This window comes from Dendrobates tinctorius, unplaced genomic scaffold (genome assembly GCF_039654945.1).
Source record: "Dendrobates tinctorius isolate UK_male_01 unplaced genomic scaffold, ASM3965494v1 ptg000293l, whole genome shotgun sequence".
Taxonomy (NCBI): domain Eukaryota; kingdom Metazoa; phylum Chordata; class Amphibia; order Anura; family Dendrobatidae; genus Dendrobates; species Dendrobates tinctorius.
The window spans coordinates 25462501-25476433 of NW_027361960.1; positions in this window are offsets into that span (position 1 = coordinate 25462501).

Below are 13933 nucleotides of genomic sequence, written 5' to 3' on the forward strand. Positions count from 1 at the left end.
GCACACTACTGTGATAATGACTTTTCTAAGAGATACAACACACAAATATATACAAGTATATACAAACCTTCACATAACTACCATATCTTTATTAACATTAACACTCATTAACACCCCTTTTTTTACTTTACCCTTGCAGACCCAAGTTCAGTGCCTGCAAGCCCAATATCCATTTGAAATATCTTCAAAACAAAAGGCTACTGTGGCATGCACCAGCCCACCACCAGGAAGGGAGTTCTTGAGGCCCTCTCCCTAACTAACACATTCATCCTGTCCCTAAAGAATACTAAAAACTGTCCCTACTACTGTCCCTAAAGAAACTGTCCCTACCTGACCCTCTCTATCCCTATTCTACCTAACTTAACATGACTAACTCTCTATCTGACCCTTAGTGCCTGTCCCTCCCTGTCCCTATCTACCCCTACTTCTGTCCCTATCACACCCAGGTGAACTTATGCTGCCCCTACTTCATTCACACGGGCCTAGCTCTCCCTAGAGTACGATCTTAAAAGGAAAGACCTCTCCAAAGTTGAGAGGCCTTCCTCGTACCCAACCTCTCAAACTCCAGAGAACGGACCTTCACCAGGTCACCCAAGATGTTGCCTACAACCTCGTCCCTTGGGAGGGATTTCTGCTGCGTCGAAACTAAACACCGTGCATTCCAAGTGTAGAACCTAACCACTACACTAACTAGGAATAAAGTGCACGGGTCCCGGCCACCCAGGGTTCTGAATGCCCCATAGGCCCACTCTGCATAGGAGAGGGACGCCAGCCGCGGCCAGCGTATGGAAGCACCCACCCTGTTGTAGACCTCTGTATTAAAGGGACAATGAAGCAGGAAGTGCTCCATGCTTTCCAGCACGTCGCCACACTCCTCCCGGGGGCAACCCCGATCATCAGAGTTCCTGTACTTCAGGTTGTCCCTTACATACAGTCTCCCGTGAAAGCAGCGCCAGGCCAAGTCCCAAAACTTCATGGGGATCCGTTTGGAATTTAACAACCCCAGCCCGACCTCCAGATCCCGGCCTGGGCAATCCCTAAGGGCCAGGGGCTTCTGGAAATGGGTCACCAGGACCCTTCTGTCAAGGCATTGCCTCGACATGGTCCTGATCTCCCACATTCCCAGACCCCACCGGCGGATCACCTTCAGAACCGGGGTAGCGTAAGCCGGGAGATGCCCATGAGGTGTACGCAGGTCCTTCACTCGCCCTCCTGTCTCCCATTCCTGGAAGAAAGGCCGAAGCCAACCCCGACAGGAGACTACCCACGGAGGAGCCCTCTCTTGCCAGAGGTTTGCAATATTAATCTTGACAAAGGTGTTTACCAGGAACACCACTGGGTTGACCATACCCAACCCGCCTAGTCTCCTCGTGCGGTATGTGACCTCCCTCTTAATTAGGTTGAGCCTGTTCCCCCATAACAGTTGGAAGAACAGGCTGTAAACCCGTGTCCAGAGGGGCTCTGGCAAGATGCACACACTGCCCAGATAGATTAACAAAGGTAGCAAATAGCCTTTGGCCAGAGCAACCCTTTCCCTCAGGGTTAAAGTCCAACCCTTCCACTGGTCCACCTTTTGGGCGGCGATCTTCAGTCTGCCCTCCCAATTTTGCTGGGGGTAGTCCCCGGGGCCAAAACTGATGCCTAAAATTTTGGCGGTGGCCTGAGGCACTGGGAGGGTGTCCGGGAGACCAAAACTAGGATCTCCCCCTCCCAGCCAGAGACTTTCACACTTGTCCCGGTTGATCATGGATCCGGATGCCTCCGAGTAGCGCACCACCTCCGACATAACCCAGTCCGCCTCCCCTCTCGAGGATACGAAAAGGGAAACATCGTCGGCGTACGCCACCACCCTCAGAGAAGACCCAGAGCCCGCCTGGTCCATCCCGACTCCCGCCAACGGTCCACGATCGACCCTCCTCAGGAAGGGATCAATCGCGAACACGTATAAAAGCGGGCTCAGCGGACAGCCCTGACGGACCCCAGAACCCACCTCAAAAGGGTGACCTGACCAACCGTTCACCAGCGGAAAAGTCTCAGCCCCTTGGTATAAGGTCTCTAACCAATTTACAAACCTCCCGGGCAGACCGTACCTCAAAAGGACGGACCAGAGGTACTCATGGTTGACCCGGTCAAAGGCCTTCGCCTGGTCTAAGGACAGCAAGTACCCCTTCCAGTGGCCTGCCCTACCCCGCTCCACTGCCTCTCGGACACCGAGTACAGCACTAAAAGTACTGCGGCCTGGAACAGAGCAGTGCTGGGCCCCCGAAAGGAGCCGGGGTGCAAATTTCACCAGCCGATTAAAAAGCACCTTGGCCAGAACCTTCCGGTCCGTATCGAGAAGCGCTATGGGACGCCAATTCTCGATACGGGACGGATCCTTACCCTTTGACAGGATAATGAGGGCTGACTTCCTCATTGACTCGGGAAGAGTGCCCGAGGAAAGACACTCATTAAATACCCCTGTCAAGAGGGGGACCAAGGAGTCCCTAAAAGTCTTGTAAAACTCGGATGTTAAGCCATCCGGACCTGGCGATTTCTTGGGCCGAAGCCCATCAATGGCCAGTCTAACTTCCTCTTCCCTGATTTCTTCTGCCAAAACATCAAGAGCGGGATCACCCCCTGGCTCAGGGACGGCTTCGGCCAGGAAAGCCGACATCCTGTCCCGATCCAGATCCTTCTTTTCCAAGAGGTGTGAGTAAAAGGATCTGACCACCTCCAAGATCCCTGATTTGGATCTGTTCAGGGACCCTGTACTGTCAATCAGTCCAGTCACCATCTTACAATTCACTGACATCTTGCAGTTTCTGTAAGGGTCGGGCGAGCGGTACTTCCCGAAATCCCTCTCAAAAACCAAAGATGTGTGCCTATCATACTGACACCTCTTGAGTAAAGATTTCACCCTGGAGATTTCCTCGCGGTCACCTCCAGTCGAGACAAGCTGCTCGAGTTTCCTCCCCAGGGCCTGGTACAAGCGATGCCTGTTCAAGCACCTGAGGCTCGAGAGCTGGCGGAAGAAACCTGCCACCCGCTTTTTGAAGATCTCCCACCACTCTGACTTACTACTACAGAGATCCAACAGCGGTACCTGGCTCTGAAGAAAATCCTCGAAGGATTGTCTCACCTCCGCTTCTTCCAGCAGGGACGAATTGAGCTTCCACAGCCCTCTTCCCATCCGAGGAGTCTCTGCAACATTCAGAGAAAAGAAAATTAGACAGTGGTCGGAGAACTCCACCTCAACGGCGGACACAGCGGAAAAGATGGCGTCCTCCTTTAAAAAAAACCTGTCTATTCTAGACCTACTGCTACCCCTATGATAGGTGAAACCCCCGTGACCTGGGGTGTGCCGGATGTGGACATCCACCAGGCGAGCTTCACTGGCTATGCTGTTCAACGCGACGCTATCATAAGCCAGGCGGTCTCCGGGACCCCCCCGGTCACGGGACCTCGTAATGGTGTTGAAGTCCCCACCGAAGACCACCTGTCGGCTCGTAAAAAGAAAGGGCTTGATCCTCAGGAAGAGACATTTGCGGTCCCACTTTGACTGTGGGCCGTAGATGTTAATGAGCCGAAGCTCTTGTCCCCTCATGAAGACATCAAGGATCAGGCACCTCCCCATTTCCAACTCGGTAACCCGTCTGCATTCCACATCTGCGGTCTTAAAAAGGACCGCCACCCCGCTATACGGCTCGGCCGCAAGAGACCAGTATGAGGGCCCGCACCTCCACTCCCTTCGTGCTTTATGGATGGCCCCCATGTCAGTTATTCTGGTCTCCTGCAAGAATAAAATTTCTGCCTCAATCCGGGAGAAAAAATCGTAGGCCGTGAAGCGAGCCGCATCTGACTTTATGCTGGCGACATTAATAGACGCCAGCGTCAACGGGGCGAGTTCAGCCATCATGGGTGATCGAGTTGGACGGCCAGCCTCTTCCCCATCTTATCATCTCCATCTGGGGAGGGGTCGGACATCCTCCTCTTCAAAGATGCCCCAGACATATCCATCCCCCCTCCCCTGGTGTCCTCGCCCCCGGGTTCCAGGTCTGTCCCCCCCCCAGGAGGAACAGTGCCCCCTGAGGGACGGACTCCACCATCCCCTGAAGGACTCTCCGGTGGTACCCCCGGCCCAGCATCCCCGTCTTGCGGCTCATCATCTGAGCCTCCGAGGACGCTGAACCGATTGGAGAGAACAATCAGAGGGGGGTCAGCGGGCCCTTCCGTACGCACCCTGATGGTCGGGGGTGGGGGAGGTTCTGAAGGCTTAACAGTCTTCTTCCTCCCCTTCTTATTGCGCTTGGCACGCTTGGGTCTGTCACCCGGTACTGTAGGCTGCCCCTGGACATCCTCCTCAACACTTTCATACTGAGAGGACCCGTCTGAGTCAGCCGCTTTCTCCTCCCTCTCCATCCTCCTGATCTCCTCTCTTACCGCACGCTCCCCCAGGACCTCAGAGGCTCTTGCCACGGGCTTGGAGGGAGGAGCAGGCATCGACCCGGTTGCCCGGGACACCACCTGCCCCCCGCCTACATGGCGTTTTTCCTGCCGCCGCTGGTACGCGGGGCCCCTTGCCTTGACAATGCCTTTCCTCACTGGTCCCCTAGCCCCCTCCCCTCCACCACCACCTGCCACAGCAGCAGGGACACCGCCAGGGGTTTCTCCCTCACGGTCTCCCCCCACCGGGCCCGTGGCGGCATTGGAGAAGGAGCGAGGGCAGCGGCTAAGAGGGTGGCCTAGGTCACCACACAGGTGACAGCGAATATCTTTACACAAGGCGGCGAGATGACCCACCCCACCACACAAGGCACATTTCTGCACCTTGCAGCTTGCGCTGAAGTGAGTGGGGTCGCCGCACTTGTGGCAGACCTTCGGCTGCCCCTGGTAGAAGACCAGGATCCTGTCCCTTCCCAGGAACGCCGAGGAAGGGATGTGGGTGACCGTGCCGCCGGAAACCTTCAACTTAACCATGAAGGTCCAGCCCCCCGACCAAATGCCGAATTCGTCCCGATTTTTTTTGGGGACTTCGGTGACTTCCCCGTAACGGGAAAGCCACGTCATGATGTCCACGCCTGCGAGAGACTCGTTACATGTAACTACGGTCACTCGCTTGACGGAATTTTGGCGAGACACCGCTTGCGCTAAGAAATCTCGCCATCCGGGCTCTTCCCGCACCAGCTCGTAGTTCGACCAGAAGAGCTCAAGCCCCTCTGGCCGCACGAAACTGACGTCAAAGAAGCGGGACGCCGAAGGATGTATCAGGGCGAAGATGTCGTTCGCCCCGAAGCCCATCTTAAGGAGGAGCTCAACCACCCTGCTCCTAGGCGGGCAAGCATCATTGCCCCCCCACCTAAGACGGACCACATTCCTCCTTTGCGGCCCCTGCCCGGCTGTAGGGAGAGACCAAACAGTCCCTCCTTCCCTTTGCTCTTGGAAGGCGGCAAGGCCATGTCTCTCTATCCAGAAAGACAAGTCCACCGTCCTCCCCTCTACTACAATCGACCGTTCTCCCCTTTTGAGAGCCTCCAGGAAACGGCGGTGCAAAACGCCGTCCCTGGAGCCCGGAGGCGAGGAGACCCCCCCAGGACCCCCCCGACCCCCGGCCGCGGCCCCCGCATAACTACGTTGGGGTCCTGCGGCCGGGGGGGCAGATGGGCCAGCCCTCCCCCCACTACCACCACCACTCGCTCCAGCACCTTCATTCACTCTCCCAGTCACTCTTCCGGTCACTCCTTTATTATGTGCACTCACCCTCGCACCTACACCCACATTCACACTAGCACTCCTTTCAGTCCCATTCACACCTCCACTCACTCCCTCATCCATATCACTCATATCCCTATCCACATCCGCAAACATTTCCTCAAAAATGTCACTCATGCTCTCATACTCACTATCACACTCACTATCTTTTCCACTATTATTTACATTATTATTTCTTTTTTCCCTGCCATTCTCCCTCCCACCTGCTGGGGGCCCTCTGCTGCCCGAAGCGCTTTCTTTTTCCGGGCCGACTTGCTGGCCGGTGCCGCTGGCCAGGAGTGCCGCTGCCCCTTTAAGGACCTCCATTTTGTCCTCTATAGTGTTCCTGCTGGGTCTGGGAGCAGCAGCAACTCCTGGCTTCTCCAGCTCTGTTTTTTTTTTCCTTTGGTCATCATTAGTAACTTTCTTCAGGGCAGGGACGGCCACTGGCACCGCACCCTGCCCTGCTCCTCCACTCTTTACCCCCGCCGCTGGCACCACTGGAAGCGCCGGAGCCCCCGCACCCCCAGATGACGGTAGGTGGGCCGGGGACCCCGACAACTCCCCACCAGCATTGGGGGTTTGTTGAAGGCATTGAGAACTTTTGCTGGGAAGGGTGGGTGGGACAGAGGGCCGCGGGCCCGCCGTGGCCACGCCCCCCCCGCCGGCCGCAGCCCCCCCAGGCCGGGCAGCAACCTCTTGCGAGGCCCCGCCCCCCCGGGGTGACGTCAGCGCAGCGGGCGGAGCTACGACCACCGAGGCCACGCCCCCCCCGCCAGCCACAGCCACCACAGGCGGAGCAGCGGCCCCTTGCGAGGCCACGCCCCCCCCGGGTGACGTGGGCTTAGCGGGCGGGACTATGGCCGAGGAGGACACGCCCCCCCCGCATGCCGCAGCCTTTGCAGGCCTGGCGACACCCGGGGAGGCCACGCCCCCCTCACGGACCCCTACCGCCGCCACTCTGAGCCCACCGCTCGAGGCGGGCAAGGCCGGCCACTCCCCCACGTCACCCAGTGGTGGCGGAGCCTCCTGCACGGACCCATTTCTGGGCCGGCGTGCCTGAGACCCCGCCTTCGCCACGGGCGCCGATAGGGGGGCTACCAGCACCTTGCGCCGCCTGAGCTGTCTTGTTGGTACGCCCCATTTAGGCCCCTGGACCCCCACCGGCGATCCAGATTTAACGGATCCGTTCGTGGGGGGCCCAGGAGCCCCAGCACTCGCCGCCGGAGGTGCGGCCCTGGCTGTACCTGACGCCGGGCCAGCCCCCCCTGCCACCGGGGACTGAGCCCGAACATCACTACACATACCGCCAGCGGCTTTTACACCGCTGGCACCAGCACCGACCACCTCCATGTCGCTGCCTGAACTCCCGCTGCCACCACTAGACATGACAGCTGAGTCCAGGCACACATCACTCTGCCCGCTCCCTCGCTGCGGACCCACCACAGGGCCCGAGCCGGGGTGGGCAGCGGGTTCCATACTGCGGGACAGGGAGGCCCCGGAAAGAGGAGCAAAAACCAGCTTTTCAGCCGGTTTAGCTGTAGTTTTTTTTTTGTTTTTTTTTCTCCTCTTCCCGGTTGCCCCGTCCTCTGGGCAGACCTCGTCCCCAAACAGCAGCGTGCCAAACCGCTCTGGGGACTCGATCTGCCTCACTTGCTGCAGGACGAGGCAGCCCCCCTCACTGCTATTACCACCACCGTCCTCCCCCTCGCACCCACTTTCCTCCGAGTAACTGGAGTCCAGTGGGGGAGCCACTTGCTCAGGGGCAATCCCGCTATATGTTACCTGGGATCCATTGCTGCACACCAGGTCTTCAGGTGGGGCTGGCGCCGATGACCCGCCATCTTCCTCCTCCTCCCCCACCTGGGCAGAGTCTCCTGACCCCCCAGGAGGCCCACCGGTTTGGGCCCTAAACCGGTCATCATTGCAGAGCTTTTCCCGGAAGGGACCGCTGCCGTCCAGGATGGCCGCTCTCCTCTCCTCCAGGGCCTTGACCTCCCTCATCAGGTTCTTCACCATGGCGGCCACTCCAGTTCTTTGCTCTGCAGGGAGCCGTTGTTTGGCGATAGCCCGGGCTCCCTGCAGCTCCCCCCGGAGCTTTATCAGGTCGCCACCGGCCTCCTTGTATTCGCCGAGGTGAGCGTGGATGCGGGAGGCGAAGGTTGCAGCCGACTCCCCCGCAATCCTGGAGCCCCAGATGGTAGGGGGGGCTCCCGCTGCACCCCTGCTGGTGGAGGCCTTACCTCCGGGGGGGGCGGCCGCCATGTCGCTGCCTCCGGGAGGCTTGGTCCCTGGAGCTTCCATCTGGCCACCCTGGGTCCTTCTCTTCCCCATCCCTGGGACTGGCTAGGTGTTTGATGGTAACTGGGCCCCCCACCCCCAGCAGGCTTGCCGGGGGGGGAGCCAGGGGCTTAGCCCTGACGCTCAGTCCCAGGGAGGTCTCTCCTTGCCTGGGAAGGGGGCAGGTGAAAGAGTCCAGGTAGAAAATCCTCCCTTCCCAGGAGAACTCAGCAGCGATCCCACCAGCAGCAGCAGCAGCGCTCCGCCCTCTCCACTTCCTGTCTGGGAGGAGCTGGAATTACCGCGGCTGCTGGCACCAGACTTGCCCTCCAATAGATCCTCGTTAAAGGATTTAAAGTGTACTCATTCCAATTACAGAGCCTCGAAAGAGTCCTGTATTGTTATTTTTCGTCACTACCTCACCGGGTCGGGAGTGGGTAATTTGCGCGCCTGCTGCCTTCCTTGGATGTGGTAGCCGTTTCTCAGGCTCCCTCTCCGGAATCGAACCCTGATTCTCCGTTACCCGTGGTCACCATGGTAGGCACAGAAAGTACCATCGAAAGTTGATAGGGCAGACACCCGAATGGATCGTCGCCGTCACGGGGACGTGCGATCGGCTCGAGGTTATCCAGAGTCGCAACGCTTACGGGGAGAGCGCGGCAGGGGGGAGGCCGCGGAGGACCATCCCGACGCCGCGCCCGGGACCCCGGATTGGTTTTGGTCTGATAAATGCACGCATCCCTGGCGGTCAGCGCTCGTTTGCACGTATTAGCTCTAGAATTACCACAGTTGTCCGAGTCAACGGTTTGGAGCGATCAAAGGAACCATAACTGATTTAATGAGCCATTCGCAGTTTCACTGTACCATCCGTGTGTACTTACACGTGCATGGCTTAATCTTTGAGACAAGCATATGCTACTGGCAGGATCAACCAGGTAGCTCCCCAACACGACTGGACCGCGTTGAGGCGAGGGAGAGGTCCGAGAGACGAGAGAGAGGAGACCCCCTCGGCGGAAAGCGGGGCGCCCGGAGAAACATCGTCGTCGGCATCGCGCAGGGGCGTACCTGCGGGGTTCCGGGAGGGCGTCGGGCCGACCCTCGGGGCAGGGGGAGCCCACAGCGGAGCACGGGGGGCGTCGGAAGAGCAGCTCGCTGTACGGTGCAGAGCCCGAAGCAGAAGGCGTCTGGAATACACCCCTTGCACGGGTAGGGGCAAGGTGACTGGCCTGCGAAGACACCGCGGCCGCCCTGCCGCGCGACCCGACGCTCCTTGGGCGACACACAGAGTCGCTGGGGAGCGGAGCCGGGGCGTGGGGGGCCTTTGCGGCGCCACCGTCTGGCTTAGACCTGCCTCAATCGCGGGGGCGTCGGAAGAGCAGCTCGCTGTACGGTGCAGAGCCCGAAGCAGAAGGCGTCTGGAATACACCCCTTGCACGGGTAGGGGCAAGGTGACTGGCCTGCGAAGACACCGCGGCCGCCCTGCCGCGCGACCCGACGCTCCTTGGGCGACACACAGAGTCGCTGGGGAGCGGGGCCGGGGCGTGGGGGGCCTTTGCGGCGCCACCGTCTGGCTTAGACCTGCCTCAATCGCGGGGGGTCCTCGACCGACCAGCGGACAGGCGCGAGGATTGGGAGAGGGGGTTTGGCCGTCGGGGTCCGCCGCGGCTCCGGCACAAGCCCCAGCGACTCAGAGGTCGCGCGGGGCGTAGTCGGCCTGGCCGTATCGGCGTCGCCCTCCAGCGTAGTCCCTACACCCGGCTCTTGCCCGTCCTCAAAGGGATGCCCAAGCGGCTTTTCCTCCCAGGGCTGTTCCCCTGCCTGGCGGGAACACGGGGGGTGCGCAGGGCAGCGTTCTGCCGTACTCCCTTCACCTCTCGCCCCATTCAAATCGCTCCCTTCTCCATCTTCCCCTCGCTCGGGGGGCGTTCGCTCTCTCGCTCTCCCTCTCCCTCTCCCTTCCGAGCCACCTCGGAGGACGACGTACGAGGAGCGGAAGGCGATGGCGAGTCGGGTGGGGGCACACCGCGCAGTGAGAACCCCCCCTCGCCTGCCTCCACAGCTCTGTCATCCCCCCCACTAACGTAGGGGCTCGGGAAAGACTAGTGGCGCGGAGCTCGGCAGCGGCGTGGAAACGCCACCCACCGCCGCCGCTCTCGCTGGTGCCCGCCGCGGAGGCCGCCCTTCGGGCGATGCGTGGCACGGACCTCCACGGGCAGGGCTGCGCATCTGGAACTTCGAAAAGGGCCGCCCTTGCTAACACTGTGCTTCCCCACGCGGGGAGCGATTCGGACGGCTGGCCCCCACACCGGGGTGGGTGGGCGCCCCGCCGTTCGCCCGCGTGGGTCGTCAGACCACTGTTCATCGTTCGGTGCGATTCAAACTTCCCACAGCTCGGCCGCCTCCGTCCTCGAACGGGAGGTGACGGCCGGCGTGCGCGCCCAAAGATAGGTGGTGGAAGCCCGGGGGTACAGGAGGAAGGACACCGCTCACCGTAAACCGACGCGAGCTCCAAAGCCCGGGTCGAGCGAGCAGCACCACCTCCCCACCCGGGAGCGCCGTGCCAGATCGATCGGAGGATAAGACCGCTCTGAGAGGACGTGGACGAGAGGGGCGTCCGCCTTCCGGAGCCCCCCCTTTCGGACGAGGACTCCGGATTTGCCCCCCGAAAGCCATCACCTCCAGAGAACCAGGGACCGCCGAGGGAGGGTCTGGTCAGGCTTGGGTACCCCAGCATTGCCTCTCTCGCTTGGGATGCGCGATCGGCAAAAGTCCCTCTCGGAGCTGTGGAAGTTCGGTCTCAGCCGGAGTGCGCAACTTCCAGACGAGAGGGACCACATGCCAAGTCGCCTACCCGAGTCGGGGAACCAGAGAAACAACTGCTTTCTATCGGGGTAGAGAGACGACACTCTCTCAAGTACATTCTGCCAGAGGTGCGCATTCCTATGTATTTGCATTGCGGGACAACGTCCCCACTTTAAGGGGACGAAGTCGGAACTGTACCCGGCCTCAAGTCACTGTAGGGCGGATGCGGCACCTAGAAAATTCCTCATTCCGGTTCTTTTTCACTTAGTCGTTTTTTTTGGCAAGAATGTACCCCAGGATGGCCAAAAAGCCAAAGCCAGGGACTGAGAACCATCGAGCATGCTCTGAGGGGACATAGTCAGAGGGGGCGTCCGCCTTCCAGAGCCCTCCTTCCCACGAGGACTCCAGATTTGCCCCCCCTGACAACAGCCATCGCCTCCAGAGAACCAGGGACCACCGAGGGAGGGTCTGGTCGAAGCTCAGGTACCCAGGATAGCTTCTCCGGCTTGGGCATGGACCGCCAGACAAAGCCGCGGACCGTGAACCATCCAGCCTGCTCTGAGGGGACATAGTCAGAGGGGGCGTCCGCCTTCCAGAGCCCTCCTTCCCACGAGGACTCCAGATTTGCCCCCCTGACAGCCATCACCTCCAGAGAACCAGGGACCGCCGAGGGAGGGTCTGGTCAAAGCTCATGTACCCCAGGACAGCTTCTCCGGCTTGGGCACAGACCACCAGACAAAGCCGCGGACCATGAACCATCCAGCCGGCTCTGAGGGGACATGGTCAGAAGGGGCGTCCGCCTTCTAGAGCCCAAACTCGGCCACGGACTCCAGATTTGCCCCCCTGAATGCCATCACCCTTCAGAAGACCAGGGACCACCGAGGGAGGGTCTGGTCAGGCTCAGGTACCCCAGGATCGCCTCTCTCACTTGGGACGCACGACCAGCAAAAGTCCCTCCTGGAGCCGTGGAAGTTCAGTCTCGGCCGTATTTTGCAACTTCCACGACAAGAGGGACCACCTTCTAAGTCGCCTACCCGAGCCAGAGAACCATAGGAACAACCGCCATACATCGGGGTAGAGAGAGCCCACTCTCTCCTATATTCTCCCGCAGGTGCGCATTACTATGTATTTGCATTGCGGGACAATGTACTTCAATGAGCGGGACAAAGTCGGAAATGTATCCGACCTCCTGGAACTGTGCGGCTGCTACAGCAGTCAGAAATTCCCCATTCCGGTTCTTTTTCACTTGGATTTTTTTTTTTGCAATTTTTTGCCTAAAACGTATTCCTCCAACATGTACTAGCTCATGACACTTGAAATTTTTGAGCCAATTGATAATAACAGCTTTTTAGAGCTCAAAAACAAAAAAAATTTGAGCGAACAAAAAATGTTCGAAAATGACCTCAGCTCCTGGAACTGTTTTCGGTACACCTCCAGAGAGGCTCCCCTGCCTGGAAGTCTGTCACTGCTCAGCTTGAAATTTTTCTAAGTCCCAAAATTCGGTTTTTCATCCAAAATTCAACTTTCTGCCCAGGATCCACAAACTTTAAACCCAGTTGGGGGACCCTCCCTGGGGGCCCTACAACATACTGAAGCCCCCCTGTGGTGGAAGTAGGGGAAATTACTTATTTTTACACAAAATCACAAAATTCCATTTTTTGTTCGCAAAACACTTTTTTGTCCTCAAGAAACTTTTTTGTCCTCAAAACACTTTTTTGTCCTCGAGAAACTTTTTTGTCCTCAAGAAACTTTTTTGTCCTCAAAACACTTTTTTGTCCTCAAAACTCAATTTCTTCCATAATTCGACTTTCCCCCCAAAAACCACACATTCTACCCTCATGGGAGGCACTCTCCCTCGGGTCCCCTCAACATATTGACGCCCCAGAGCGGTGGGAGAAGGGGAAATCTGATTTTTGCACAAAAATCCAAAAAACGCACTAAGTCCAAAAATCCTGAAAATTTTTCTAAGTCCCAACGGTACTTTCTGAAAAGTGTACCCAGGCTCCTGGAAGCCTCCTGGGTACACCTCCCGAGGCGCCCCCTTCCTGGAAGTCTGACACATCTCGAAATTTTTCTAAGTCCCAAAAAATGGTTTTTGCTCCATAATTCGACTTTCCCCCCAAAAGTCACACATTCTACCCTCATGGGAGGCACTCTCCCTCGGGTCCCCACATCATATTGACGCCCCAGAGCGGTGGGAGAAGGGGAAATCTGATTTTTGCGCAAAAATCCAAAAAACGCACTAAGTCCAAAAATCCTGAAAATTTTTCTAAGTCCCAACGGTACTTTCTGAAAAGTGTACCCAGGCTCCTGGAAGCCTCCTGGGTACACCTCCCGAGGCGCCCCCTTCCTGGAAGTCTGACACATCTCGAAATTTTTCTAAGTCCCAAAAAATGGTTTTTGCTCCATAATTCGACTTTCCCCCCAAAAGTCACACATTCTACCCTCATGGGAGGCACTCTCCCTCGGGTCCCCACATCATATTGACGCCCCAGAGCGGTGGGAGAAGGGGAAATCTGATTTTTGCACAAAAATCCAAAAAACGCACTAAGTCCAAAAATCCTGAAAATTTTTCTAAGTCCCAACGGTACTTTCTGAAAAGTGTACCCAGGCTCCTGGAAGCCTCCTGGGTACACCTCCCGAGGCGCCCCCTTCCTGGAAGTCTGACACATCTCGAAATTTTTCTAAGTCCCAAAAAATGGTTTTTGCTCCATAATTCGACTTTCCCCCCAAAAGTCACACATTCTACCCTCATGGGAGGCACTCTCCCTCGGGTCCCCACATCATATTGACGCCCCAGAGCGGTGGGAGAAGGGGAAATCTGATTTTTGCGCAAAAATCCAAAAAACGCACTAAGTCCAAAAATCCTGAAAATTTTTCTAAGTCCCAACGGTACTTTCTGAAAAGTGTACCCAGGCTCCTGGAAGCCTCCTGGGTACACCTCCCGAGGCGCCCCCTTCCTGGAAGTCTGACACATCTCGAAATTTTTCTAAGTCCCAAAAAATGGTTTTTGCTCCATAATTCGACTTTCCCCCCAAAAGTCACACATTCTACCCTCATGGGAGGCACTCTCCCTCGGGTCCCCACATCATATTGACGCCCCAGAGCGGTGGGAGAAGGG